The sequence below is a fragment of the Scyliorhinus canicula genome, chromosome 17 (assembly GCF_902713615.1).
Source record: "Scyliorhinus canicula chromosome 17, sScyCan1.1, whole genome shotgun sequence".
Lineage (NCBI taxonomy): Eukaryota > Metazoa > Chordata > Chondrichthyes > Carcharhiniformes > Scyliorhinidae > Scyliorhinus > Scyliorhinus canicula.
Window position 1 is genome coordinate 2,055,415 of NC_052162.1, and position 18,926 is coordinate 2,074,340.

Consider the following 18,926-nt stretch of genomic DNA (forward strand, 5'->3'; position numbering starts at 1 on the left):
ACTCCAGGTGTTGCCTCAACAATGCCCTATCCAATTACAGGTAAATATCTCTATTCCTATAATCAAATCCTCTCGTTATGAAGGCCAACATACCATTTGCCTTTTTTACTGCCTGCTGTACCTGCGCGCTTACTTTCAGCGACTGATGCACGAGGACACCAAGGTCTCGCTGAGTATCCGCCTCTCTCAATTTACACTCACTCAGCCTGTCCAAATCCTGAAGTATCTCTGCATCCTCCTCACAGCTCACCCTCCCACCCAACTTTGTATCATCTGCAAATTTGGAGATAATACATTTAATTCCCTCATCCAAATCATTAATGTATAATGTGAACTATTGGGGTCCTACCACAGATCCCTGCGGTACCCCACTAGTCACTGCCTGCCAATCGAAAAAAGACCTATTTATTCCAACTTTTTACTTCCTGTCTGCTAACCAGCTTTCTATCCATCTCAAGACACTATCCATAATCCCATGTATTTTAATTTTACATATTAATCTGCTATGTGAGGCCTTGTCAAATGTCTTCTGAAAGTCAAAACAAACCACATCCACTGGTTCTCTCAGGTCAACTCTACTAGTTACATCTTCAAAGGATTCTGGTAGATTTGTCAGGCATGGTTTTCCTTTCGTAAATCCATGCTGGCTTTGATTACACCACTGCTTTCCAAATGCTGTGCTACGAAATGCTTGATAATTGACTCCAGCAACCTCCCTACAACTGACGTTAGGCTCACTGGTCTATAGTTCCCTGTTTTCTCTCTGCCTCCCTTTTTGAATAGCGAGGTTACATTCGCTACCCTCCAATCTGTAGGAACCATTCCAGAGTCCAAAGAAATTTGGAAAATGGCCCCCAATGGATCTACTATTTCTAGGGCCACTTCTTTATGTACTCTGGGATGAAAATTATCAGGCCTTGGAGATTGGTCCACCCTCAATCTCTTAAATTTCCCCAAAACCATTTCTTTACCAATACTAATTTCCTTCAACTCTTCACTAAAACTTGTTTTTCTCAGAATGTCCGGTACATTATTCATGTTTTTCTTTGTGAAGACAGAAGCACAATACAAATTTAGTTCCTCAGTCAATTCTTTGTTCCCTGTTATGAATTCCCCCGTTTGTGACTGTAAGGAGAAGATGCTACCCAGGCCACAGATCGGCAATTCAGATTTAAAATGGATGAGGACGTGGTATTGTTTCTGTTCTCCGAACTTAAAGGTTGACAAGGCACCAGGGCCACCGGATGAGATTCATCCCAAGGATACTGAAGGAAGTGAGAGTGGAAGTTGCAGAGGCGCTGGCCGTAATCTTTCAGTTTCCTTTCAGTTCAGAGGGGGTGCCAGAAGACTGGAGAGCTATAAATGTTAAAGCCAAGGAATACGGGCCAGTCAATTTAATTCTGGTGGTGGGAAGTTTCTATAAATAATAATTAATAGGCAGGTGGACAAATGCAAGTTAATGAAGGAAATCCAGCATGGATTTCTCAAGGAAAAATCATGATTAACTATCATGTTGAGGTCTTTTGAAAATGCAAGAGAAGGTTGATGAGGGCAATGCTGTTGATGTGGTGTATATGGACTTCCAAAAGACATCCGATATAGTGCCGCACAACAGGCAGGTGAGCAAAGTTATAGCTGATGGAATAAAAGGGACAGTAGCAACATGGATACTGAAGAATAGTGGCTAATGGATGTTTTCCATGCTGGAGGAAGGTTTGTAGTGGAGTTCCCGAGGGGTCAGTATTGGGATCCTAGCTTTTCCTGATAAATGCTAATGACCTAGACCTTGGTGTACAGGGACCAATTTCAAAATTTGTGTTTCATACAAAACTTGGGGAGCATTGTGGACAGTGAGGAGGATAATGTCAATTTTCAAAGGGACAGACAAGTTGGTGGAATAGGCAGACGGTTGGCAGGTGAAGTGCGACGTGATTCATTTTGGTTGGAAGAAGCTGGAAGGAACAATATAAAATAAAGGTACAGCTCTAAAGGATGTGCAGGAGCAGAGGGGCCTGGGTGTTTATGTGCACAGATTATTGAAGATGGCAGGAGAGGTTGAGAAAGTATAGTATCCTCGGCTTTGTTAATAGGGGCATACCAGAAGAGCGAGGCAGTTGTATTGAACTTGTGTACGCCGCACAAATTTAGGCCTTTATAGCTAAAGGAAGGGAGTATAAAGGTGGGGAAGTGTTGCTGCAACTGGACAAGGCATTGGTCAGACCGCACCGGAGCACTGAGAACAGTTTTAGTCTCCTTATTTGAGGAGGGATGCAGTTGCATTGGAGGCAGTTCAGAGGAGTTTCACTAGATTGATTCTAGAGATGAGGGGTTTGTTTATGAAGAGAGATTGAGCAGTTTAGGCCGAGACTCTCTTCAGTTCAGAAGAATCAAGAGATTAAATTTAGATGTACAAGATGTTAAAAGGTATTGACAAAGCAGACATAGAGCGGATGCTTCCTCTTGTGGGAGAATCTAGAACGAGAGGTCACAGTTTTAGGATAAGGCCTGTAGTCATGCCTGGAAAACAGAGATGTGGAGAAACTACTTCTCCCAAAGGGTTGTGAACCTGTGGAATTCGCTACCCCAGAGTGCAGTGGATGCCAAGACATTGAGTACATTTTAGGAGGAGTTAGACAGATTTTTAATGAGTAATGGGCTGAAGGGTTATGGAGAACGGGCAGGACCGTGGAGTTGAGGCCGAGAGGAGATCAGCCATAATTGTATTGAATGGAGAGTGGGCTCAAGGGGCTGAATGGCCAACTCCAGCTCCTTGTTCGGTTCTATGTCACTAGTTTGGCCTCAGCTAGAGTATTACGTCCAGTTTGGGTGCCGCACTTTAGGAAGGACATGACGGCATTAAAGAGAGTGCAAAAAAAAATGGTTCTCGAAATGATGACAGACTGGAGGATCAAAGAATCCCTACAGTGCAGGAGGAGGCCATTCAGCCCATCAAGTCTGCACCAACCCTCTTAGTACCCCATCCAGGCCCACTCCCCACCCTATCCCTGTAACCCCATATAATCTGCACACCTTTGCACACTAAGGGGCAATTTATCATGGCCAATCCACCAAACCTGCACATCTTTGGACTGTGGGAGGAAACCAGAGCACCCGGAGGAAATACATGCAAACTCCCCACAGTCACCCAAGGCTGGAATTGAACCCGGGTGCTTGGCGCTGTGAGGCAGCAGTGCTAACCACTGTGCCACCCTGGCATGGTAGAACTGTTCTCTCGGAGAAAAGAAGGCTGAGACTTGATAGAGCTATTCAAAATCATGAGGGATCTGGACAGAGTAGACAGAGAGAAACTGTTCCCAGGGCACAGATTTAAAACACTGAGTAAACGAAGCGTAAATAGTGCGATGGAGGCAGTTTCAACTTAAGCATTCAAAAGGAAATCAAGCTGTTTTCTGAAAAGGAAGAATGTGCAGGATGACGGGGAGAAGACGGGGGAATGGTGCAGATGGGTTGCTCACTTGGTGAGCTAGAGTAGACATGATGGACCAAGTGGCCTCCTTCTGCGGCAGAACAATTCTGTGACTGCCTACTGTGCTACAGGACCTCCAATGTAAGCTGTGGGGAGGACACAAAGAGACATAGGCAGGTTAAGTGAGTGGGCAGCAAGGTGACAGATGGAGTACAATGTGGGGAAGTGAGAGATTGTTTACTTTGTCGGCAAGTTTAGAAAAACAGAAAGGGCATGAAACTTGTAAATTACCTTCAGAGAGACTTGGGTCCACTCAGACAAAGAACACAAAGTTAACACGGACTTTCAGCAAGCAATTAAAATGACAGGTGGCATGTTGGTTTCAACTGCAAGAGGGTTGGAGTATGAGGATAAGGGAGGCTTGCGACAATTATATCGGGCTTTGGTGAGACTTCATCTGGAATACTGTGTGCAGTTTTGACTATGTATAAGTAAGGGTTTACTATCATTGAAGTCAGCACAGCACAGGTTCACTAGACTGGTCCCTGGTATGAGAGGGTTGTCATCGATTAATTTGGTCCTATGAGAGGTGATCTTATTGAAACCCAATATTCTGAAGGGGATGATAGGGTACATACCGAGGCTGTTTCCACAGGATGGGGAGTCCAGAACACAGGGCCCAGACCCAGGATCACGTGGTGATCATTCAGAGATGAGGAGAGAAGTCATCACTCCAAGGCTTGTGAATTTTTGGAATTCGCTACCTCTAAGGGTTGTGGATGCTCTATCATCGAATACATTTAAGGCAGAGATGGACAGATTTACGGTCTCCCGGGAAACAAGGTTATGGCGAGCAGGCAGGAAAGCAGAGTTAGGGCTAAAGCTCAGCCATGAGCCGATGGAATGGCGGAGCAGACAACAGGAGCGGAATGACCTACTTCTGTTCCTTGTTCTAAAGTTCTTATGTCCCAACTCCATATATCTTCCTTTGACCCTGGTCCCTAAATACCTCAAATTAATATCAATATACTTAGTTTTTTTGAAAATCTGTATTTAACTGTATAAATACTCTAGAATTCAAGTATAGACTGCACATTCTGAAGTACTGAATTAATGAGATTCCACTATTAAAATTAATATCTTACATGGCAGGAGGCAGTTAGGCTCCTCATGTCTCTTCTGCCTCGAGAGTTATCCAGTTAGTCCCACTCGCCAACGAGAGACAATATAACAGTACGAACAAATACATCTGCCACATGAAAATTAGAAATGTTTTGGCCTAGCCATGGGTTTTGTTAGCTGCTCCTTCAAATCCAGCTGTAGTGAATGAGGAATTTAGGGGAAATTTCACCCAGAGGATTAAATTCTGGAATGCGTTACCTCGGCGGGTGATGAAATCCAAATCCATAGGATCTGTTAAAAGACAACTGGCCGTATGTTTGGCCAAGATTAATTTACAGGGCTCTGGGGAATATTACTGGGATGTGGGGCTAATTGGACAGTTCTTCCAAAGACCGAACACATCCACGATGGGCCAGATGGTTCCTCCTGTGCTATAAGGTTCTATCATTCTGTGATAAGAGGGGTGTTGAAGTGTCAGATTCAGCCAGAATCCTGTCCCCAACTTTACTCACACCAGTAAAGCAACAAGATTTATATTGGTGTCCACAAATCTCAAGGAGACCAAACTGCAGCTAAACCAGCACAGGTAGTGGGGATTTGTTCACTGAGAGTTACTGCCAAGTCTGAGAAGTCTGGCAATGGCCTCCCGGGGATAGTTAAGGATTTGTAGTCATCCAAAGGAAGGATTTGGTCATGAGATCTGAAGTGAATAATTAAACCTACTACTAGCTCCCACATTGGTTAGAAAGGAAAGGAAAAGAGGCAGAGGCCTGAGATCACTAATTTTTGCAGTTTTTAAAATTTTTGAATTTAATTTCTACTTTGCTCCTGATTTAAAGAGAACCTGCATTAAATCTGTATAAAATTTTTAGAAGTTACTATGTGGACCTTGATTTAGAACCAAGTGTGATTGTGCTTTGGTTAAGTCAAGTACTTTATAATTTATACAATCAATAGTGATATTATAAATTGTGGAATGCCCCCGCTTCCCTTGTTGTCACATGGCCAAGCATCATGGCCAAAGCAGGCCAAAGTTCACAGCTGTCGTTTTGCATAAATTGTTGTTTCTCTTACGGCTAGATTTGTCAAAACAAAAGTTGCTTTCTATTGTTTAACAGGAATCCATTTTTAGTGCATTCGATGACGTTGAACTACAAGTCAGGACAATGGCTAAAATTCCACATGGGGAGGTGAACTGTGGTGTGGAGTCAGGAGATGGAGTTTGATTGACGGTAAGCTGCCGAGTCCTGAAAGCCTTACAGTGCCGAGGAAAGAATTTGCTAAGGACTGACGGCTGTTTTGAGGAAGTCTGGAATGGAGCCAGAAACTGAGCACAGCACCCGGTGCTCAGAGCTGTAGCAGATTGGTCAATCGCTGAAGTCTACGGAGGAAGGGTTGTTGACTGAGTGACTGGCTGGACAGTCCACCCCGAGCGACAATATTTGGAGACTTGATAATTATCGGTACCATGGGGAACGGTGCCATTTTAGGGAACTGACTCAAACAGCATAATTTGGGGCTGTTTCACCATTTTGGGGAACTAGCTTCAACAGACCAATCAGGGGTTACGACAATGAAGTTGTCTTTCTTCCTTTCCTTTAATATGTATTGTGAGGAACGCATTGTTGAAAACCTGAAGGATGTTGAATTTTGGACTTGCAGCCTCCTGAATTATTTTTAAAAGTGTGGAAGATTGATTTGGGGATTGCGGCGGTGAATATTCCATTCTCCAAGAGGCCACGGGTCACCAGTTAGCAGTGGGGGGGGGGAGGGTCTGCACGTTCTCCCCTTGTCTGCGTGGGTTTCCTTCCTTACATGCAGTCTAGAGTGGGTTAAACTTTCATCAGAATAACTCGTGTGTTTTTTGAAAGTCAGCAAAATTGTTTTTTTTTAATTCATTGGCTGTGGGTGTCGCTGGCTGGGCCAACATTTATTGCCCATCTCTGAGGACATTTAAGAGTTAACCACATTGCTGTGGGTCTGGAGTCACATGGAAGACCAGACCGGGTAAGGGCAGCAGATTTCCTTCTCTGAAGGACATTAGTGAACCAGATGGGATTTTACAACAATCGACACTGATTTCATGGTCATCATTAATTCCACATTTCTTATTGAATTCAAATTTCACCATCTGCCCTGGCAAGATTCGAACCCGGGTCCCCTGGGTCTCTGGATTACTAGTCCAGTGACAATACCACTACCCCACTGCCTCCCTGTGATAAGTTAAAGTCATCAAGAACAGCTTCACCAAAACTCCATCTGACAATTTGGACATTCTGAATTCTGCCTCAGTGTACCCGAACAGGCGCCGGAATGTGGCATCTAGGGGCTTTTCACAGTAACTTCATTGCAGTGTAAATGTAAGCCTGCTTGTGACAATAAAGATAAAGATTATTAAAGAAAGAACTCCCAAATCTATTGTGAATAGAATTCTGTCCGATCAACTGCATACCCCCGCTGCATACCCCGGTAGCCCCCCCCCCCCAGCAACATCCCCCGGTAGCCCCACCCCACCCCCCCCCCCCCCCCCCCCCCCCCAGCAACATCCCCCGCCGCCGCCCCCCCCCCCCAGCAACCCCCCCCCCCAGCAACATCCCCCAGTAGCCCCCGCCCCCCCCCCCCCCAGCAACATCCCCCAGTAGCCCCCCCCAGCAACATCCCCCAGTAGCCCCCCCCCCCCCCAAGCAACATCCCCCAGTGGCCCCACCCCTGCCATCCATTGGCTGTATTCTCTCCTCCCCCCCCACCTGACTCCCTTGACTAGCCAATCTGCTAGCCCGGTGACTCATTACTCCGGCGCCCACCTGTCTCATTCCCATTGTTTCCCCGACCTCATCCCCACTCCCCAGCGCCCCATCCCCCCTCCAACCCACTGGAGCAATCTCACTAACACAGGAAGGTCAAACAAAATGTAAACCTCAAACCGCCCCGCGAGGCTGCTCCAGGTACAATACAGTTCCCGCCGTGTACACAGAAAAGTGTTAACCCACGTCCCTATCTGAGCATCAGTAAGATAACCCCGCAATACCCCATTACCCCTACAACCCCCACCCGAAACAAACCTAACAAACCATAAACATAAATAAAACGAAAGCCCCCAACCCACATCTTTAATCCCCATTGCTGACCAGCCACCCCTTTGTTGCAATACCGGCTCCAGTGCACTCAGCGAGCCCAACAAAAGGTACCCATCACAGCAGAAAGACCCAGGAAAAGAAAATAAAAGCAACAAAAACAGGAAAAAGCCCCCCCCCCCCCCCCCAGGCAAGAACTGCCCACACAAAAAAAAACAAATACCCCACATGGCACCTTTAAAACAGTAAACAGTTGACCAACAGTCTAGGCACAATCGGCGTCCCTTCAAACAGTAGTTCTCGGACCCTAGTTTGCCTCCGTGGGACCTCTTTTCGGGACCAGACCCTGATCCGCCGCAAAGTCCATTGCTTCTTCGGACTCGGAGAAGTAGTGGTGCTGACCCTGATGCGTAACCCAAAGGCGGGCCGGGAAAAGCAGACCAAACTTCACGTGCTTCTTGAACAACACCTCCTTAACTTGTTTCAGTGAATTTATAGAATCATAGAATTTACAGTGCAGGAGGCCATTCAGCCCATCGAGTCTGCATCGAGTCTGCACCGGCCCTATCCCCATAACCCAGTAACCCCACCCAACACTAAGGGCAATTTTGGACTCTAAGGGCAATTTATCATGGCCAATCCACCTAACCTGCACATCTTTGGACTGTGGGAGGATACCGGAGCACCCGAAGGAAACCCACGCACAAACGGGGAGGATGTGCAGACTCCGCACAGACAGTGACCCAAACCGGAATCGAACCTCGGACCCTGAAGCTGTGAAGCGATTGTGCTATCCACAATGCTACCGTGCTGCCCGTTAGCACGGTAGGCTGCTAGCCGCCTAGCCACCTCCTGGCTTAGGTCCTGGTAGATGCGGAGAACACTGTTATTCCACGTGCTGCTCTTGGCGCTCTTTGCTCACCGCAGCACCCGCTCCTTTTCCACAAATCTGTGGAACCTAATCACCATCGGATGGGGGCACCCCCCGGCCGCACCTGTCTCGCCTGCACTCTGTGTGCCCCGTCCAGCTCCGGCGATCGCAGAAAGGCTTCAGCCCCCATCAGCTGCATCAACAGGTCAGCCACAAACGCTGTGGCATCAGCTCCCTCAGCCCCCTCTGGGAGGCCAATGATCCTCAAATTTTGTCTGCGGGCTCTATTTTCCAACGCCTCTACTCTGTCCAGCAGTCTTCTCTGCCTCTCCTTCACCCCGTCGACTTCTAGCGCTGAAATCGTCTGCGCATCCGCCTGCTCCTCCACCGCCTCGCCCAGCTCCAGCCTCTGGTTCAGCTGATCCACTGCCTTCTGAAGTGGGTCCAAGTTATCCCGCTTCAACGACTCAAAGCTGCTTTTAATAACCTGCAGCATGTTTTCCAGCGTTTGCTGGATTGTTGGGTCCGAGTTCCGCCGGTACGCCATCTTGGGTCCCAGGTCAGCTTCCCCTGCACCTTGCCTTTATCCCTTCCTCTCCCCTTCCTCTCTCGTTTCCGTTGCTTCCTGCTCTCCCACGGTTCCATACAGCGCTGCCCGCTCCTCCGCACCTCCGTTGCTGTCCTTTCGCCGCTCCACAGTCCCGCTATAACGGGGAACCAGGTCCTTAAGCCCCGCCGGAGTGAGAGCCCCCGAATGTGCGGCTCACTCACTCATTGCCGCAACCAGAAGTCCGGACCGTGTTTTTCTTGTCCTGTTTTGTGTTTGTCTTTTGTGTATCAGGGCTTTGAATGTCTGTTTATTTAGAAATATCTTTTTGCTGCATGTTCTCCCCGTGTCTGCATGGGTTTCCTCCGGGTGCTCCGGTTTCCTCCCACAGTCCAAAGACATGCAGGTTAGATGATTGGCCATGATAAATTGCCCTTAGTGACCAAAAAAACAAGGTTTGGCAGGGTTATTGGGTTACAGGGAGAGGGTGGAAGTGAGGGCTTAAGTGGGTCGGTGCAGACTCGATGGGTCGAATGGCCTCCTTCTGCATTGTATCTTCTATGTAACCCTGTATTGTGCAGTAATTATAAACTGGACAAGATTATAGATTTATTTACTTTGGACATTATTTGGGGGAAAAGAGAAATCTTAAAGAGTTCAGGTGTCGTAGATATATTCTGGAACAAGAGGTACGTTCTACATAAACTATGCGTGTTTAGTAGTTAATAGTATAACTAACAGAATATAGTCCTTTTCGTCGTGTATTTGTCTTTAATTTAATAAACAGCCTTTAATAATTGTTACACGATGACTGAGCTGCTTATTCTCACTTGTCTCCTCACACCATCCCAAAAACAAAACTACACACCGCCACAAACTGGTCTCCAAGTTGGGACCATCGCAGATAACATCAGCGTGGCTCGTGACAATGTACCTAAAAATATTTCAGAGTTGGATTGGCTAATGCTGAAAGAAAATGTTTCCACTTGTGGAAGTCTGAGACAAAAGGTTCATAAAATATAAGGTGGCCACTAATAAATCTGCAGGGAATTCAGGAGAAAATTCTTTCCCGAGGGAGTGGTGAAAATGTGGAACTGGCGACCAGAGGGAGTGGTGAGTGAATGGTATGGATACGTTTTATGGGGAAGCTGGATAAACGCTTCCCCATAGAGGGAAGTAAGGAATAGACAATGATGAGGTAAAGAAGTGGTGGGAGGTGACTCATATGGAGTGTAGGCCATTTGATAAAGGACCCGATTACATGCTGCTCATTCTTCGTACAACTCAGACATACTTGAAAGATCGCTAAGGAAAGGCCAACAAAAGGAGCATCATTTCTCAAAGGGAAATTAAAATCTGTTCACCGTGCCTCACAGTTTCGTCTCAAAATGGCTTTTAACGGAGATACGTTACCAGGTTTTTTGACTGCCTCCGAAAGACTCTGGACACTTTCAAGGCAGGTACTTGGGAGCTGCTGAGAGAGGAGGCGGAGTTACTGTGATGGGACGAGAAAGATGAAGATGTCCTTCCTCGCTCTGTTTGAAAACAAAACAAAACAAGGCCTGAAGTCCGGGAACATAATATCCCATCTCAACATTTAAGCAGGACACAATAAACACCAACAAGTGGAATTTATATAGCATCTCTAACATAGTAAAACTCGCCGTGCTGCTTCATAGGGGCTTTATCAAACAATATATCACCAAGACATACAAGGCCAGTAGATTTTAAGAAATATCTTAAAGGCGGAAAGTGAGGTAGAGGGAATTACAGAACATACAGTACAGAAGGAGGCCATTTGAGCGATCAAGTCTGCACCGACCCACTTAAGCCCTCACTTTCACCCTAGCCCCTTAACCCAATAACCCCAGCTAACCTTTTTGGGCACTAAGGGCAATTTTAACACGGCCAATCCACCTAACCTGCACATCTTTGGACTGTGGGAGGAAACTGGAGCACACTGAGAAAACCCATGGAGACTTGGGGAGAACGTGCAGACGCCGCACAGACAGTGACCTACCGGGGAATCGAACCTGGGATCCTGGCGCTGTGAGGCCACAGTGCTATCCACTTGTGCCACCGTGCTTCCCAATTAGGGAGGGAATTGTGGAGCTGAGGGCCCAGGCACAGCAACCAATGGTGGTGGCAGCTTTAAAATTGGAGTTGATCAATGGGCCAGGATTAGAGTTGCAGTTTTCTCAGAGTTGTGGGTTGAAGGGGATTACAGACAGAGGGAAGGGCAATGCCATGGAGGAATTTGAAAATAAGGATTACAATTTGAAAATAAAGGTGCCTGTTTATCCGGGAGATACTGTAGGCCAGTTGACACAGGGACGATGGGTGAACGGGACTTGCTGTGAGGCAGTGGGAGAGTTTTGGATGACTGGAGTTGCGAGGTAGCAATGGCATGAATGAGGGTTTCAGCAACACGAGCTGAGATGGGCAGGGATAGGTGACATTACGGAGGCGGAAATAGAGAGTCTCATTGATAAAACGGTATCAGATATTCCCTCACAAAGCTGTACATTTGTTCAAAAATGAGCACATTCCACTTGGTACCTGCTTGGCAGCAGAAAAACAGCGATGCATTATCTAATTACAAATTCCAGGATGTTTTCTTCAGGGATGTGAAATGTTGTTGGAAAGGCTGGCAGTTATTGACAGTCCCGAGCTGCTGATCGGCAGCAGTCAGTGTAGTGAAGGTGCTCATTACAAAGAGCCTGGTTATATTCCAGGATAATTAACTCTGAATCGCACCAACAAAGGGCCAACATGGATACAATGTGCTGAACGGCCTCCTTCCCAGAGTCACAGAATGGTACAGCATTCAGGAAAGCTGCAAATGTCTGTGATTCAAATCCTGTTTACATTGCTGGGAAGTGGTGAGAATTAAGCAGAGGAAACAACAATGTCAAGCTCCCCTAACCATGTGGGAGACATCCAAATTTTATATTCCTAATAATTTTAATATTAAACTCTCTGAAATTCAAAACATCAGTTCCTACCAGCAACACACACGGGTATTCTTTCAGGTCTCAAATGTAACAGGACAACTGCTTTTCTAACGAGTGCCAACTTGTTCAGATTCCAAAACCTCCCATCAGTAACCAGCTCTGGAATCCAGGTGAATTTGTCTCGTTCCTAAGGAAGCACTCGGGTGCCGTGGCTCATTGGGCAGCGGAACTGCCTCTGATCTAGAAGGTTGTGGGTTCAGCCACGTTTTAGAAAACTGAGCATACAATTGAAAATTTCTGCAGTGCAGGAGGCCATTCAGCCCATCAAGTCTGCAGCGACCCTCTTAAAGAGTACCCCACCCAGGCCCACTCCCCACCCTATCCCTGTAACCCCATCTAATCTGCACACCTTTGCACACTAAGGGGCAATTTAGCATGGCAAATCCACCAAACCTGCACATTTTTGGACTGTGGGAGGAAACCGGAGCACCCGGAGGAAACCCACACAGACACAGGGAGAACGTGCAGACTCCGCACAGACAGTGACCCAAGCCGGGAATCGAACCCGGGACCCTGGCGCTGCGAGGTGGCAGTGCTAACCACTGTGCCACTGACCCTTTATCTAGGCTGACCTTTTATCACATTCTGATGAAAGATCAACTTGAAACATGTACCCTGTAACTCGCTTTCTCTACATACTGGCACTGTTTTCAATATCACATTGTGGGCGGCACGGTGGACAGTGGTTAGCACTGCTGCTTCAAAGTGCCAGGGACCTGGGTTCGATTCCGGCCTCGGGTGACTGTGCGGAGTCTGCACGTTCCCCACGGGTTTGCATGGGTTTCCTCCCACAGTCTAAAGATGTGCAGGTTAGGTGGATTGGCCATGATCAGTATGTGAGGTTACTGGGATAGGGTAGGTGAGTGGCTTTCGGTAGAGTGCTCTTTTGGAGGGTCGGTGCAGACTCGATGGGCCGAATGGCCTCTTTTTGCACTGTCGGGGATCTATGGATGCAGTTGGTGGGATCTTTCTGTGCTCAATTTGGGGCTAAAGTCCTTCCTATATGATAAGGGGCTGGTTTAGCACAGGGCTAAAGAACTGGCTTTTAAAGCAGACCAGGGCAGGCCAGCAGCACGGTTCAATTCACGTACCAGCCTCCCCGAACAGGCGCCAGAATGTGGAGACTATGGGTTTTTCACAGTAACTTCATTTGAAGCCTACTTGTGACAATAAGCTATTTTCATTTCAAGAGACGACTGCAGATCAAAGGGACTTGATTTGCTGTAAAGCTATTCAGCCCGTCTTGAGCTGATGCAAGGTGCTACACAAGAGCAAGTTCTTCCAACTCTTTTTCTCACTCACCGCAGGTCAAAACTGGTTTGTGCTGAGTAACTGGGAGGTGGCAAGTGCGTAGCATTATTCAACTTCCAGATACCATTTTCAAAAAGCCTCCAATCAATTGGGCAGAACTCTACACTGAAACAAAAAGAGCTCACTTCCTACAATCTGCTAGCAGTCTAACTCATCAGAAAATTCCACTTTCAGAAGAGCTCCGCTTGGATGCCCTGGCAATAACTGTGCGACGCAGCCGAAGATGCAAGTTGCCCGAGCAGACATGCCACTGGCCCATGGACGGGATCAGACAATAAAGATCATAACGCGCGAGTGCAGCCAGCCACAGCTGGGAAAATTAGAAGAGTATTATTCTCGAGCGCGAGTCACGGCCCTGAAGTGGTGTCGGGCTGCCTGCTTAAAGACACACATCTTTTTTGGGTGTGTGATTCTGATCAAGCTGAATGGCTGGCTAGTTCATTCCGAGGGCAGCCGAGAGTCACCCCATGTTGGTGTGGGATTGGGTTCACATACAGACCCAGACTGGGTAAAGACAGCAGGTTTCCAGAACCAGCCGGGCTTCTACACAAATACGATAGCTCGGTGGTCACTTTTACTGAGACCAGCTTTCCGTTTCCAAGTTTTGCTTTCCCTATATTTTTTTTTTTACAATTGCCGCGCACCTCTGGTGAATGCACAATTTTCAAAAGTAATTTGAACAACTTACAGTTTGTTCACTGAGGAAGGAAATGACAACAATGTCGACAGACACCTATTTCCTGGTTGTCGATCAAAGAGGAAGCAAAGGACACGGACCGCCTCATAACTCTGTCCTTCATCTATCTCCTTCTGTCGTGCTGTATGAGCAAAATCATTCCCAAAAATGTCTCGCTAATCCTGAACCCAGCATTGCTGTTGGATATGCTCAGGGAAAAGGTTAAAATCCCTCAAATCGATTAACTGGCCTGTGTCCTCGACAATTACTTTTAACATGAGTTTGATAAATGCACGAGGATTTGCAGTCAAGGTGGGGCTGACTGGTGGCTGATTATTTTAATGCACCCTCATAGTTTCCAAGACATGCTTTAATTTGAGATCGATCTCTGTTGAGGTAATCTTTTTTTTAAATGAACGAGCAATGCACCCGAATAGACAACACGGTGAAAGGGGAATAGATTGAAGTTGTGATTTGGAATCTGTCATCTGAAAAGTCGACAGAAACGCATTCAGTAAATAAACTTGTAATAAGAACTGGATAAATAATGGAAAAGTAAAAAGACTACAGGGCTGTGGGGAGAGGGGAGGAGAGGGGTATCAACTGGGTAGATCTGGCACAAGCAAAATGGGCCGAATGGCCTTCTCTATGCTGTCTCATTCTATGATTCTAACCTAATCTCACCCCAATTCAATAAAGTTACTTAATAAAAAGTTCTGAAAGTAATTAACTTTAAAATTGAACTTGCACCATACAAGGTTGTAACAAGCAGAATTTATCATCTGAGGATGTACAAGGACACAGGAACAAGGAGGAGATCAAACAGTCCCTTCAGGCTCTCCACCAATCACTTTGATCTTACTTCTCACCTCAGATCAATAATATCCTGCCAGCCTCTGTTAATGCCACATAGAGCCATGAGGCTGTATGCGGAGACATTCTGCTGATGGATCATCCCCCTCCTGACTGTTGCTGTTGGTGGAGAGGTTTCAGGATGAAGGGAGATTTAGGAATCCAAAGTGTAAAAGGGGAAAGTTGAGACAGTCATTTGCACCAATACCACGACAGAAAAGTAAAAGGGAATAAAACAGTACAAAGTGTTGTGGAGGCTGGTTTTACCTCCTGTGAGAGGAGGAACTCATCGCTGAAATCTAGGCTGCACAATCACCAACAAAACCATGCATTTATATAGCGCCTTTGATGTGGCAGAATGTGCCAAGGTGAATAAAAGAGTAATTATCAAATAAGATCTGACACTTGAACCACTTAAGGAGTGAAAAGACAAACAGATAGTTTCAACTGCTAAAGAGGAGAACCAGGTAGAGAAGAAGTTTGAGATGCACTGTAACCAGCAGGCAGAGCGGGCAGGGTTAGGCAGAGCGGGCAGGGTTGGGCAGGGTTGGGAAAGGAATGGGAGCTGATGCGAGTTCAGGCATGGGTAGCAGGCTGGCCACTTACTTTCAGGAAGAACGTTCAATGAAATCAAAACACAAGGTGGAGCAAAATGTTAATGTTTGTCCTTCAACATGTCAAAGAAAAATTCTGCAAGCATTTCTTTAATAAGATACATCAGGCAAACAGAATACTTGTTAGAAACGGGTTAACTCTATTTAGAACAAGTGGGACGCAGGATTATGTAACTGCACTTGTATCCATTTACAATTATGTTTTAATCCACGGAATTAACATCTCAAAGACCAAATGAAAGTTCAGTGCAATTGTGAAGCGAGGATGGATATTCTCAATGTTTACAGGTGATATTGTGTAAACAGTTGAAGAGGGAGCAAATTCGTTCCTAGATGATCCCGAGCAGGATTGTAGAAACAAGCAAAAATTGTTCCAAGTTCTTCCCGGTTATTTCTCCAATTTCCCTCTCCAATGCTCCAATCCATGGATTTAGCACCAACCTGTATCACCACAGGACCACTCTCATTACACTGCATCAACAGAGAGGTTTCCAAAGCTGTCAATGATTGATAAATTAAGACAATGTAACTAAATCAAAGCTACCGTCCCAACACAATACCATAAATATCACCATGTGCGATGATACATCAGTAACCCCCCATGCACCTCCCAACCACACCCTCCCCGGGAACACAACCAACAAACCACAAAAGAAAAGGCTACGGATGTCGGGGTAGTTAACGTTCAATTCCCCCTACATCAGGGATGCAAAAAGATAATACCGCATCAAACTCCAGGCCAACGACACTAACCCACGACGACTATGGCAGGGCCTACACAAGATCACAGGCTACAAAGCAAGGCCAGGTGGAATATCTGGGGCTGGAGCATCCCTACCTGATGATCTGAACAATTTCTATGCCCGCTTTGAGCAGTCAGCCAAAGTATCAGTGCCACCTGCTCCAACAGCCCTGGACACACCCGTACCCACTATTACAGCCTCAGAGGGAAGAGCTGCCTTCTTGAAAGTGAATCCGCGGAAAGCGACGGGCCCCGAGAGTCCCTGGGCGAGCACTCGGAGCCTGCGCAGACCAGCTGGCGAGTGTATTTGCAGATATCTTCAACACCTCACTCCTCCGCTCTGAGGTCCCCAACTCCTTCAAGAAGACCACCATAATACCAGCACCAAAGAAGGACAAGGTAGCCTGCCTCAACGACTACCGACCGGTGGCCCTGACATCTGTTATCATGAAATGCTTCGAGCGGCTAGTCATGAGATGGATCACTGCCAGCCTCCCAGACGGAATCGATCCACTACAGTTCGCCTATCACCCCAACCGGTCCACAGCAGGCACTATCTCACTGGCTCTGCAATCAACATTCGAACATCTCAACAACAAGGACACCTACGGACTTCCGGTGGCGGCGATGACATAGGATGCACATTTGGGAGCTCCCGTTTTAAACGGACTTTTCGGCTCTTTTTAGAGCCCAAAACGGAAATTTTTCGACGTCTCCCGGTGCTGATCGACTTTCCCCGCAGTCCATGACTTGAACTCGGAGTGGAAAGGGGAAAAAACGGCAGCAGCTCCCCAGAAAAAACGGGGGAAGGAATCCAAGATGGCGGCCGGCGGAGCTCCAGAGGAGTGGAAGCAGTGGGCCCAGGAGCAACAAGCTGCTCTCCTGCGCTGTTTTGCAGACTTCAAGGCTGAGGTACTGAGCTCTCTGCAGGAAACGAACAAAAGGCTCTCGGAGATTCAGACGACCCAGGGTGCCGCCATCAAGGAGTTGCAGACGCAGGCCACTGAACGAGGAGGAGGAGGCTGGGATCCTCGTGAGTAAGGTGGAGGGGCACGAGGGGCTCCACAAGAAGTGGCAGGAACGCTTCGAGGAGCTTGATCACCGCATGAGGCAGAAAAATCTGCGGATCTTGGGCCTTGCGGAGGGGCTGGAGGGGTCGGATCTGACAACCTACGTGGCTACGATGCTGAACTCGCTAGTGGGGGCCGGGTCTTTCCATCTGCCCTTGGAGCTGGAGGGAGCACACAGAGTACTGGCCAGGAGGCCTAAGGAGAATGAATCCCCGCGTGCGGTGCTGGTGAGGTTCCACCGGTTCAGTGATCGGGAGTGTGTGCTGCGCTGAGCCAAGAGGGTGAAGAGCAGCAACTGGGAGAATGGGGTAGTACGGATGTACCAGGATTGGAGTGCGGAGGTGGCTAAGCGGCGGTCCGGGTTTAATCGGACGGAAGAGGTGCTTTACAAGAAAAAGATAAAGTTCGGAATGTTGCAGCCTGTGGGTAACTTATTCGGATCGGCATTATTATTTCGATTCCCCGGAGGAGGCGTGGGCCTTCGTGCGGACGGAGAAACTGGACTTGAACTAGGGGTTGGGGGTTGCGGGGTCGGTTGTAATACTTTATTGCTGGATTCTGCTGTTGCTGTGTTCTATTTTTCTGTACTTTTGCAATTTTGATATGGTTATTTATGGGGGTGTTGTTCTGTTATGTTGCTTTGCTCTGGGGCACTGTTCGAGTTGTGTATCTTGCGGGGAGGGTTGGGGGGGGGGGTTTGTTGTATTCCTCGGGTTGGGGGTATGGAATGGGGCTGGTATTTGGGAGCTGCGTCAGAAGGGTGTGGTGGGGCAGTGTGAAAGCGCGGGTGTTCCTCTGGTTTCCCGCGCTGCGGGGCTGGGGGGCGGAGACGATGACGGGGGGAGGCGGGGCCTTAACTGGTTCTTCCCCGCGCTGGAGCGGTGCCTGGAGGAGGGATAGATTGGGGGATGATCCCACTCTGGGAGGGGTCGGGTTATTGGCGGGAGTTTCCGGGGTCAGCAGATGATAGCTGACCCACGGAAGTACAATGGAGGACGGTTCACGGCTAGGAGGGTTCCTAGCCTGGGGGGGGGGGGGGGGGGGGGGGGGGGGGGGGGGGGAATACCGGGTTGCTGCTGGTAGGGTCAGGAAGGAGCTGGTGGGGGCCAGGGGGACAGAGGTGAGGTGTTGTCGCTGTGGGGACTGGGTCGGGCAGGGGGTGCTGGCCTGGGGCGGGCAGTCGACGGGCTATGGCTAGTCGAGGGGGGCGGGGCGCCCTCTGATTCGGTTGGTCACCTGGAATGCGAGAGGATTGAATGGGCCGGTGAAGCGGTCGAGGGTACTTGCTCATCTGAAGGGGCTAAAGGCAGATGTGGCAATGCTTCAGGTGACCCACCTGAAGGTGGCGGACCAGGTCCGTCTGAGGAAGGGATGTTGGATCCTTCACTGGATCGGTCCAGCTCTAGGACGGGTAGGAGGCCGGCGGCAGCCAAGGTACTGAGAGGGTTTATGGACCAGATGGGAGGGGTGGACCCATGGAGGTTTGTGAGGCCGAGGGCACGGGAGTACTCTTTCTTCTCCCACGTACATAGGGCCTACTCTCAGATAGACTTCTTCGTGGTGAGTAGGGGACTGATTCCGAGAGTGGAGGAGGCCGAGTATACGG

General features: G+C 47.9%; 1 protein-coding gene across 4 annotated transcripts in view; it reads right to left on the reverse strand.

The window, feature by feature from the left end:
- Nucleotides 1-18,926, reverse strand: part of LOC119951396 (rho guanine nucleotide exchange factor 6-like) — a 208,987-nt gene that overhangs the window by 115,272 nt on the left and 74,789 nt on the right. For 3 of the 4 annotated variants that reach the window (XM_038774539.1, XM_038774538.1, XM_038774537.1), the window contains one exon: nt 10,455-10,576. The exons of the other annotated variant lie outside the window; for it this stretch is intronic. The gene's annotated coding sequence lies outside the window, so the exon portion shown is untranslated. The remainder of the gene's footprint in view (nt 1-10,454; nt 10,577-18,926) is intronic. 4 annotated transcript variants of the gene reach the window in all.